Raw genomic sequence first — 12,632 nt, 5'->3', positions numbered from 1 at the left:
CATTTGCGCCGGGTCGGGAGGGAAATGGAATGGAGCGGGTATCAAAATGCGTCCTTTCATTTCGTGCCGGCTGTGCCATCACCAATCATATACTTGGGCACAATGCTTATTTTTAGCAACCGAGCAGAAGAGTGCCGCTTCAATTGTCTTTCCACTCACCGCTTCTTGGCAACGGTCGTTTTAGAGAGGCAGGACCTTCGCCGGTGGGCTAGCTGTAGTATTCTGGCACCGCGCTCGAGTGACATACGATCTAAAGGACCCGTACCGTGCTTCAAATGGAGATGCGGACGGCCTCCGGAGACACCTTCACAGTTCCTGGTCGTGAAGCCCAGAATTTGGTCCTTGGAGCATCGCGTCTAGCGTGTGCATCGCTTAAAAGACATGACTAAACAAAACCACCTACTGGGGGAGGATGGTGAGTGTGAGTGTGTGGAGCACGACGGAGGCGGGAAGCTCTTGGCGACCAGGCATTCTTACGACGAGGGTGAATGGGAATTGCCACGGTACCGACAGCAGTAAAGCTAGCGCTAGCGATTGCTACATATTAGTGCGCGGCATGTGTGTCATCGTACATTCACATGATAGGAATTGCCGCCGTCAGGCAAAAATTAAGTCACCGAGTGCGTTAAAGCCATTACTTACTCCTAATCCCACTATTTGTCACCAAGCGCGACGGATGTGAAAGGATTCTTTGCATCTGCATGTTAGGAACTCATCCTCTGACGTAACGTAATTATTTCTACAGTTTCTAGACAAATAAGTTAAGAACAAAAAAAAACATTCCAACAATCTTCCAATGAAACACAATTACTTTGTTGTTGCTTTTCGAATAGAAACAATATCTTGAAGAATAGGTGCAGGTTGGATTTACTATAAATGATAATGACATTTTTGCACCGTTTTTACAACTACATTTCCACTGTAGAGCCGATACTTTGTCTCCTGCAATGTAAAGTGATAGAGAGGTAAGATGGTGAACAAAATCAAGAATGATACACAATGCGGCAAAACAAACATCAATTCTATGCAAATGCACAGTCATATCGCATGATCATACATGGATCGTTTTTGTTATGACAAAAGCACCTTCTGATTGTACCAATCGTTTATGCATTCAACCCGCTGTGCCCTGTAAGCGGTTTGGCCATTTAGAATATGTACATACATATGTCTTGATTTGCACACAAGCAAACTCGAACACTGAGCTGAAGATTTTGTCGTTGATGTGATTCAGATCAATTGTGTAATGATGGTGTGAATATTTTGCATATATTTAATGTCTTGTGAAAACAGTGTCCATACCTTCAGCTTGGGTTTTCTATCGCTACTGAGGCCTACTACTCGTGGTTCCTTATCAGCCTGAATTATTTGAAGTTTTTTTTCCTCAATATACTGCAGCAATCGTGATACAAATTCAAGTTTTAAGTACCCACAATATAATTTAAGACAAAAATAAATAAGGTTCAAAAATAACTTCTTTTCGAAGGATATTGCATTAGGGTTATTGATGTCAATATTGAGCTTTTAAAAGACAAAATCGATTAAAAAGCAAAAATAGTTTATGTGTATATGTAACGCCTAGTTTGCGAAATGTATTCCTGCTTGAAAACACACTCCTTGTATCAATTTCTCCAAACAATTTAACTTCTATCGGAACCGACACTTTACTTCCCGAAGAAGATCAATTCCACAATTAGTGTGTCAATTCAAAACCCCTAATTAACTCTTTTCCCCATCATCGTGTTTTCTACCCTCCCCTTGCCAAAAGACACACCTAAGTGGATAAACATTGTAACTGGGGTGCCATTTTCCAAGACATCCACAGCATGCACAAAAGTGCATCCTCCTACACGTAATCCGTACCGCGCGGCACCCCGAAAGTTCATCCGTTAGATAACGTCTTGTTTTGTCATCGTCCAGAAACGAAACGAACGGGCCACCGATCGATGACTGCCAAATGTTAATTTTTCGCGCCAATATAGGAAAATGATGCACGACCGACCCGTGCGTCCATTACGTTAAGGGCTTTGTTGACGGCTTTTGAAGAAGCTGCCATCTCCCGGCCGGGGGAGGCGAAAAAAAAACTGGCCACACGCTTTTCCTTTTGGCATCTTTACTTACATCCCACAAATGGACGGCATTTGCTAAAATGCAATGCAAACAGCACCAACAGCTTGCAATTTCGCTCAGTATTACGATCGTTGCAGATCGGTTTTTGCAACAAAAAAAAAGGTGACGACCAACTAGGCAGGAGAGAGAAAATTGCAGGAGAAGAGTGTACTAACGCACCAACAAAAGGGAGAAAAAATGCAGACGGAACTGGCACAGAAGTGATGTTGCAGAAGTGATAACTTTGTTGTCTTTTTTCTCCCATGCATTTTACTGCTGAACGCAATCGTATCGGTGCAGAAAAAAAAATTCGTTGCTGTTTTGCCATTTTTTTTTTTTCGTTCACAAAATTATGAAAAAAAGCGAAAGGAGGCCCTTCAAGGTGAACAGCGCACCACCACCACCACGGCTAACAGTGAGCTGCATTTTGATGGAAGACTCGAGCGGTAAGAATTAGATGCGCTGCATCTTAAGCGCACTATTAGAAAATGCACATCTCGGTCGGACTAGTTTCGTGTCTGGTCAAGAATAGTTTGGCTCGGTGTAGAGTGCTTCCCATGGTAGTTCCTGTGCGCACTCAACAGCACTCAAGTGAAGGTGCGCTTTTTATTATGATTTGATAATTTTCCGAGCATCATCATCAGAGGTCGCAACTGGAGAACTGCCCACGGATGGGATTGTAACGTAAAAATGCGCGGGAAGAATTCAATTACCACACACAACTCACTTCAGACGAGCTTCAAAACCGTTGACCCGTTGGATGCAGTGCTGAATGAAAACGTTAATGATAATTGCGTGCAGTTTTTGGTCGACACAGACCGTAGTTCAAAGCAAGCGTCACCAGCTTTTGGTGACTGAAACTAATTGTTTGCCATGCAATTGCCAGACAGCAAAATTAAATCTTCTTTAGTCAGTGACATTTCGGAAAGCCGCTTGATCCAAACCATTCTGCATGAGTGCGGGCGTATTTCAATAAATACATCGTACTTCACAACGATAACACATGCTGAACATGATAATTAAAAGTATATTACCGGACAGACATGGACATGAGACGCCTGCTAATGAAAGCATTCAATTTAATGGAAATGTTTTCGAAATGCAAGGACACCATTGATGATCGTCCACGTCCAAACACTGAAGGCAATGCGGTTTATGTGCCAATTTGTTGACATCTAACATAAGCATAACAATTAAGCATTTGCATAAGTTTAAGGTAACGGACTAAACACACTACTAGTTGAATAGTAAATTGAATAATCTTCAGAAACTTCTGCCTATACACTTTCCCTTTTTTTCCTTCACAACACACGTGACGCACACGTCTTACCTTCGAACGATTTACAACCGAAAGTGACTGGCCAACAGGCGCGTGGCAGCAGTTGCGGTCGAAAGGTCAGTAAGCTCCCCGCTGGTGTGCTGTCTTATCTTTGAAGCGGGAAAAATGCAACGATCAGATACGACACTCTATACAAAGGGGACACTATTTTTTGCCGATGCTTCTTCACCAGCAAAATTGAATAGGAAAATTATCGATACAAAAAATATGTTTGTAATTTGGGACATTTCGTGGCGGATCGTGTCGTGGGAGATGAGCAAGCATTGGGTAATAGTTTTGGGAAAGGAGAATTTGTTATCTACTTCTGCTCATCATGCAGGTGGATAAATGAATGCACAGTAGTTTATTAAATAAAAAAAAGGAAAACGATTTGTTACCTAATAGCATAACACCAAAAGCGATACATGAAATCAATTAAAAATGAAGTTTTTCGCTTGTGAATTGTTAATATTTTGGAATTGCACTGTGCAATTGATCTGATCACAGCGTTTATTTATAGGCGTTAAAGCACCTTTTTGCAATCAAGAAGATAATGGAACTCAAGAAGATTTTTAACTAAACGTATTCGAAAACCGAATTTCTTGCTTAGTGTAACGACCTGTTTGGTCATACCACATATGAACTGAGTTACGGCCCGATGGTGCATGTGATAAACGACACCGGTTTCACACGACCCGACCGAGGATTAAATCTCATCCTGACCGTCCTCCCGTAGCAAGGACTGGCTATCTTGGCTAACTTGGTAAAATAAGTCTAGAATGCCAGATATTTAATTTTAAGCAATTAACTACAAATGTTAGTCGTGTGATTATATTATCTTACACATGTATGAATAGAATGTTATACCAAGAGCTCGTTAATACATTTTCTATTGCCTTCCCTTCTTGAATTTAAATAGCACACACGTGCTCTAGTAAACTTTCTTCCAAGGAAACGTAATCATCTGTTTCACTTTCGAAGGTTCCTTTTTTGTGCATAATATAAATTGCAGTACCACCCGTCACCGTAACTCATTGCATATGCGTAACACTGTACGTGACACTCACGGAAGGTCGATGGCATTAAGTACTACTGACCTATTAGGCATCATGTCCGGAGCCATCACACGCGGATGTTACGCTTCGTCGCGACCTGCACAGTATGTCGACGCCACATTAACAAAAAAAAAACATATCTTACCAAGCGTAAAATATTCGTACGCAGCACGACGGTAGCAAGAAACAAAATAAAATAAAATCGTCGAAAACGCTTTGTAGTGAAGAGAGAGAGAGAGAGAGAGAGAGGGAAAAAGAGCACGTTAATTGTTTGCAAACATCTTTTGCACAAGCATCTTCAACCGTTCTTCAACCACTTTCGGTCAGTATTTCCCACCATGTTGTCGTCCAGTCCAGTGTTGGAATGGGTCGAAAGCTTCGTTAATGGCACACAATTAATCATTGATCGCTATCCTTTTTTTTTTGCTTGGAATATGATTAAACGCCTATCATCTGGGAACGTTGTCAAAGTTGCTGCTGTTGTAATCTTTGGCGAACTTCGATTAACTCGAACTCGGTTCGGCATCGTATTACAAGTGTGTTGAAAGTACATGCAACGAATGACTCCCGACGTGTTTCGTCCAATTTTATGAAGTTACTTTTGTCTCTGATGCTTTGTGCCCGGTAGCTATCAGGTGCAGCGTGAAGGATCGTCCCAACAAAATCAGGCTAAAGGTGTGAGGATCAGCCATGAAATGAAATAGACCGGTTTGGTTGCTTCCCCATCCAACTTGTGCGGGATCAATTGCACAGACACAGACATGAAACAGGTATGAAAGAAATGGCATCAGATCAACCCCCAAACATTACAATACCCTTCGGAGGTCATCTGGCAAGGGGTTGTAGACTGATGGCAACAACAACAGCAACAACAGTGGCCCCATTCGCGAAAATATCACCGTGCCATGGGGTCGGTTACGTTTCCGCGTACGGGAGACAAAGTGACGACGGTTTCCATTCCAACAAAACCTCGGGCGTCGGTTGCATCATTTCCATTCGTTCCCGGTTGTGTGCTCGGATGATGCATCAAGCTGCAACAGGAGTCACGTTCGGGGTTAAGTAGCAAATGAGCAAAAACCGAGTACGGCACAACACGGGCAAAACAGCTCGATTGTAATAGTAATAATTAAATCGTTAAAGCCCACAACCTGTATCGTCGGCCGGTAAACTCAAGTCGGCAATGTATGTAAGCGGAGGAGTCAGAAGCCTGACAGGTCAAAGATAGACCAAAAAACAAAAACAAAAATAACTCTTAGCCTTTTTTTCATTGAGACTTCTTATACCGCTTTAAGACACTTTATATACTTCTCCTTCCGTGCATCATCTTGTGGATTGGTATGAAATTGGGCGTTGTGTTGCATAAATTCACCGCCACGCCACGGTAGCGCAAGCATACGCAAGCTTATTCGTGCGTGCATTGGTTTCGATGTTTTGCTGGTAGGGAAATAATAAAACTCATCCGAAACAAAAACAAAATAAAAAAAGCGCCAGTCGTCATCGTCCTCTTAATGGATGGTTTCTTCCTTTCCCGCAATATGGCGGAAGCTCGGGTGCGTGGTTCCCACGATGGTGGGGAATTGTTTTTTTTTGGTCTTGTTTCACCACACACCACTTTTTTCCCAGCAGTTACAATTTTTGGCAGCCACCCAAAGCGTGTCTTAGAAGATGGTCCATGATGGAAGTTGGATGAAAGCTTCGCACGTTTGTCAAGTGTGAAGCAGTTTCCTTTCACGAGAGGAGGAAATCTGTCTCGTGTTTATCGGTTAAATCGAACCGACCGGTAGTGTGGGGTAAGAGAAATGATTAAAACCGTTTATAGATGTAAATAACAGTAGTGATAGCTTAATATAATTAAGACGACAGAGTAGGTCGTATACGTTTTTCCATCACGATTAATGTACTGATCACTAAGGGTGGATTCTGCCCGAACCAAAAAATGGTTTGTGGGGACGTTTTATCGGACTTTTACATAGTATTAATCACTTTCCATTATCATGATTAACAACTACATGATATTCCTAACCAAGAGTAGCAGAGGGTCTCCTATCATAATCCATGATAAGCAACGAAAAAAAAACTACTGTATGATTTATTTTAATCTTCTCCGTTTTTTATCAGTTTGATCATTTTTTTGTTAATATTTTAGTGGAAAATATTTACAATTTAAATGCATCATTACGCACTAACAAAACAACCCCATTGCGTGTTGATTAATCAGCATGCAACAGACGAGGTGGCCGAGAGGTTAAGGCGTTGGACTGCTAATCCAATGTGCTCTGCACGCGTGGGTTCGAATCCCATCCTCGTCGTGAAACCGACATATAAAACCAATGCTAGAAATTGTATCGTTTCATTCTTTTTATGGCATGAGATTAACCACCCAGCATGAAAGTGAGTCAAAAATGCGACCCTCCTTGTTTTGATCGATCATCACCCATTTTTTTTATTCCACTACGATAGATAAGCTTCTTGACCTTCTAGACTATCTTTCGTTTGATGATGACTTTGTGATTTTGGTGTTTGTTTACATTTTGCCCCACGGGGCGCTACGAAGAATCATTTCACAGCTAAGCACAAATTTCCTTTCACTATGTAAATATTAATGGTCTCTTTGTAATGGTAACAAAACAAATGCACCAAAACGTTCATTCTGGTTTGTCAACGGACTTCATCGGACGCAAGGTATTTTGTAGCATTTTTCTCATTAAACACTGTGCATAAGCTTGTAAATTGTGCAACAATAAGTCAGGTGAGGAACCAGAATAAAAGCAAATTGTTTTACAGTGATCGAACGCAATCGGTTGCATGGTTTGTTAGTGGTTTGCAACGTACGGCAAAGAGACTCGTTTCATCACCTGTGCACCCGGACGATGTCGATTCATATGCATTTGTTCCACTGCATTGAAGATGAGCGTGTCGAATGCATTTTGCTAACAAACCCGTGTGCTCACCAGTATTAGGAAATGGTTTTTCGCATGAATCTTGCTTGCGGTCAACCGTTTTTTTTTTTGTCTCATTTTTCATCACAAAATGCAGAGAGGGAAAAAACCAGACACACACACACGTTCCAGTACAGCCAAAGCCGCAACGGTGCAAACATGCGGTGGTTGATGTGAGGTTTTGTGGCGTACGATTAGAGACAAGATAAAATAAGCCATAATTAGGGCTAACATGATTTTGCGACAAATCTTCACTTCATATGCTAACCCTACCACCCACAGCCAGGGACACTTGAATTTGAAGGTGATGTTCACACATTCATGTCGCTGTATTTATTTCCCTGTACGGTGAACGTTCCAACACCTACGATTTGTACGTCTGGTGCGACTCGAATCAAGATGTCACATATGCACAATGGAACCGTGTTTTCCGATTTGTTTCGTACCGCCTGGGAAAATGCAACGTGCCGGAAAAGTGTTATCGGTCACCCGGAGCTTTGAGACAGCTTTCGGTGCGATCTTGTCTGTTCGGTTGTCTGTCAGATAAAGGTACATGTGGTGGTTGAGTTGGATGTTTGAATCGTTTTTGAAAGGTTACGTAGATAATATACTAAGCTTGAAATGTTTGATAAAATTATTGTTAAAATACTAGAAATAAAACAAAAATAATTAAGGGTGTGATAATTAGGAAATTGAAATATTAAACTTAAAAATACCTCATCTTAAGACATTAAAGTTATAATTAAAAATAGTAAAAATTCTATTAAGATGCATCTAACGTCAAGCACTAAATCTAGAATGAGCGATTTATTAAATTTTATTACAAACGTTGCGACAAATTACTCAGAAATTTGATTGCTGTTTTACAAATTATTGCCACCAGTTGGTCTCACGGCAAAAAAAGCCAACGTTAAGCCAAGCAAATTCTCCCACGCGCAGAGATGATGGTGGTGTCTCGGTTCCTGTGCGCATTCGAGGGTAAAAGAGAATGTAAATGTAAGAGCTACGTGTACGGCGGTTGTTCTGATTGCTTCCCTTTCGCTTAGGTGGAGGGAATTGTCTTGCAACCAGTGTGTGGTGCCGTACGCATCATAAGCATCATAAACCGTTTAGGTTCGGTGCAAGATCGCTCATCACGTACCGTTTCGGTGCTGGCAGTATTGACACACATGCTAGCAAACTGTTAAACTACGCAGAGAGATAGAGAGAGAGCATCTTCAAGGGGACTCAAAGGGATATCGAACTTTAATGTTAAGTAAATAAGTTATAGAACATAATTTTTTGGATCACTGCTTTTGATGGCAACAGTAGAAAATAAATAAAAAAAATAAATTTATTTTATATACAACTAAAACTAAAGAATTAAAATCGCTTTAATAGGTGTCAGTATGATGATTAATTATTCAATCGCGGTTTATTGATTTCCATTTCGAACAACTTCACACATACGAACGTACAAAAACACGTCGATAAAGATGTTACCGTCATCAAAATTTCATAAAAAATGAATCAATATTAACGTACAAATATGAATAGTGTCTGTTTGTCTATCTGCTTTACTTAATCCGAAACAACTCCATCTATAAAAAATGTGTTAATTTGTTATATTTGTTGTTTGATTGTACCTTGTTATAATGTGTTTTAATTTCCTAGAGAATAAAATAGAAAAAATTGTAGAAAATAAACATAAATAATAAATATACTTGAATAAATTTAAAATGCAAAAGCGCTATAATAAAGAACTTTTAATCATTTTTCAACACCATAAACCAGTTAACCAACCCTAAAACACTCTCAACATCCTAAAGGAAAGTCAACAGTCCGGAGGTCCGTTAGTATCCCACAGGTGACATTGAATGGTGACGATAAAAGTGTGCCAGCAGACCCATTTGGTTCATATACTCTCTTGGTGAAACATTTTCCATAACAACACCACAACATTCCACAACGACCAGCAATCCGATCGATATCAACATGCGAAAGCACAGAAGCTGCCTTTTACTGTCGATAATGTTTATTTAACGCTGATCAACTTGATGGGCACAAACATGTGAAAAATATGTTTTTTGCTTAACTCCCGTAGCACATAATTGCCTGATCGATCGAGCAGGTTTTGCGGCTGTATGTGTTCATTTCCCCTTCCGTAAGGGCCAATCTTGCGAACCCGGCCCCGAAACTATCCGCAAGGCAGATAATCTGTTGAATTATTTAAATTTCAATTGTTGCTTTGGATACGGAGCATGGAGCCTCCGTCTGTTTGCAAACGTTAAAACAATGTATTTTGGGTAGGTTATTATGTGGGAAAATGAGAGAGAAAACAAGAAACCATCTAAAAACCACCGTCGGTGGCGATGGTCCTTACGACACGATTAGTTACACTTTTGCCGTTGGGGTATGATTTGAGCGCATGGTAAGGTGCTTTGGTTGTTTTTTTTTTGGTTTTAACAAATAGATATCAAGAATGTGCCCATGTTTTACCCATGTTTTGTGCAGCATCGCGTTGAGATTGTTTTTGTAGCGATTTTTAGCCAACCAAATGAAGGTGGTAGCTGCCCGGAAAAAATCACCGCTTGTCTGCACATACACAGTGGTAAGTACATTAACCTGAAATTATCTGATTAAATATAAATAAAACACTGATGAAACATTGGTACGGTGTTTCGAACCTGTAAGCGATTGTGTTGTGCACGGGTTCTGTGCTTTTATCGCTTATTCTCGTTGTGTTCCCGTGCAATCAGTGCGAGACCCGGTTTATGGGTCGTTGCGTTTTTTTGCTCTTGTTTTCAACACATTTTGGTTCCCAATTCCGATTGCTATCGACAAGAGAGAGAGAGAGAGAGAGAGAGAGAGAGGAAAAATTTGTATCGTTTGAATATATTGTTTGTAAAAGTATGTTAAGCAAGAATTCTCGAAAGAGGGAAAAGGAAAATGACCTGACCGTAAAATTCAACAATAAGGGATAATTGATTAATGTGTCCAGTGAAAAATTTTAAGATTTGTTTTTGTCAAAAAGAAACTTTAATTTAGCAAAGAGTGATGGTTTAGAATGGTAAACCAGTTTAATAATTCCCAACTCACATGATTCAGGACAGAGTTTTGCACTTTTGCAACAAACACTGCGCATGCAAATTAGATGATTTTATTGACCCACACTGAACCCGGTTAAGTGGTGGTACAATTTATTAGTCTGTCTGTTGAAGGCTGCGTACAACGAAGCTAGTAAGAGTAAGGGTAATTTTATTGCTTCACTTAAACTTAGACGAAGACGTTCACAGAAGACGTTGACTTGTTTGGAAAGTGTAACGTAATAAAATTTTAAGTTTTATTGCTTTCATGTTCATTGTTTCATGTGTTTGAATTTTATGTTCGCTCTATATATTATATTTAAAATTTAAATTAAAATATCGATTATAAAGTAAGGACCAGAAGCATTTGTTTTCTGATTCTTTTGTGCATTCCAGCAATGTAGATATGATTAAAATAAATCATTTCTCTCGTGACATACATCAATGTTTCGAACAATCCTCTCTTTCACTTGTCTATTTACCAACCACACCCTGGATTACTTTCAGTTCAACAACAAAAAACCTACCTTTTCAAAGCATATTCCACGGCACACGCACTCCAACGCTTTTCAAACGGTGTGTTTGACGATGATGAAAAGCAAACTGAATCGAGTACCGATAATTATTTGCATCTCAAACACCGACCCAATCGCCGAAATCGTCGTAATGATCGGTTCGTGTGCCTTATTAGTCGGACATAGCGGACATTCAAACTGCTCATTTCGATATATTTGATCAGCGGAACAGGGGGAGTGGGGAGAGATGCTCGGCGCTCAAAACGTGATTGAATTTGAAACGTTTCGCTTCCGAACTCTTTCATAATGTGGCGGTCAGGCCAGGCTTTCCATCAGTGTGAGCTTTGGAAAGAAATTGATGTAATCCATTCTCGACGGACGCATAAGCATCAATTGATGGGAGTAATGGAACTTTTTTTATGCTAAAATGGAATTAATAATTTCCATTGGTCATTATCAGAAAACCATGTTTATTGTTTTATAAACTAATTATACGAATTATGAAGCAAATATTGTGTTTTTATATAATATTCTGCAATTTATTATTTTAATTGCCATTTACATTGTTTATATTATATCAAAAGTATAGACAAAATAGTGCTTAAGCTTACAGTTTATGAATTATAGCATAAGCTTGTAATTTTAAAGCAATGATATTTAATTAAATTACGTCTATACGATCATTTGTCAACAAGTTCTATACAGATCCATTTATTGATAAATTTTGACTAAGTTTAGATGCTAAAGAAAACTTCTTAAAAGTCAACAAACAATGGAAATTGATCAGCTTTTGGGTGTTAAATTCCAACAAATTTGGAATCGTTGTTGTTAAATGTGTTAGCATTATCCACTCATGCCATCATGCAGTAAGAACGAATATAGTGTTGTAGTTTCATTTATTTTTATCCTTCACTGCACGGTTCTAACCTTGCTCCAAGCGTCCAATCGCTTATCGGCTGGAAATATGAGCGAAAGGAATTCTATTCGGTAGCAAGGCAGGCAAACACGCCAATGACGTCTAATGATGTCGGCACGATCTGCATCGATCAATGACAGAACCTGGTAATTTGGAAACCGAATTGCTACCTTCCGCTGCACAGTCAACCAAGTTTCGTTGTTGCACCCGAGCGAAGGTTCTTCGAAGACATCGTTAAGAAACCGTCGCCCACCGTCGACAAATGGTATCACGACGCGAGTAAAACGCTCTTTTCTGCTCGCCAAAAACCTACAACCGCGAGGGATATCGATCACAAACGCGCAAACGTTACGTCTGATCATCATTATCGCGGATGCTGATGCTCACAATCTGTGCAGACGCGATCAACATAAATCATCGAGCATGTCTTCTGGCGCTCATCATCCCGATCGGTACCGATTATCTAACCTTGCTAGGATGCATCGCCGTGTCCCTGTGAACATTGGTGAACGCATGATTGTAGAGCATAGGAAACCGAATTTGGCACGTTCAGCGATATTGGACAATCAGTGTATGTGCGAGTACACTTAAAAGGGGTTATTAGAGACGATAACATCCACGTCTGAAGAGGCAATGTATTTTTATAGAGGTGATTAGAAGACCTCGGCATCCTTAAGCGAGGTGATTAAAATTGAGTCCTATTGGAGCCGATCCA

General features: G+C 40.1%; 1 non-coding gene across 1 annotated transcript; it reads left to right on the top strand.

Annotated features, from left to right (window-relative positions):
• The first annotated feature begins 6,709 nt into the window (after positions 1–6,709).
• Trnas-gcu (transfer RNA serine (anticodon GCU)) lies at positions 6,710–6,791 on the top strand. The gene has a single exon. It is a non-coding gene; the product is annotated as a tRNA-Ser (tRNA).
• Positions 6,792–12,632: the final 5,841 nt, after the last annotated feature.

This window comes from Anopheles funestus, chromosome 2RL (assembly GCF_943734845.2).
Source record: "Anopheles funestus chromosome 2RL, idAnoFuneDA-416_04, whole genome shotgun sequence".
In the NCBI taxonomy this organism is placed as follows: Eukaryota; Metazoa; Arthropoda; class Insecta; order Diptera; family Culicidae; genus Anopheles; species Anopheles funestus.
This window is presented reverse-complemented; position numbering and strand designations above follow the sequence as displayed.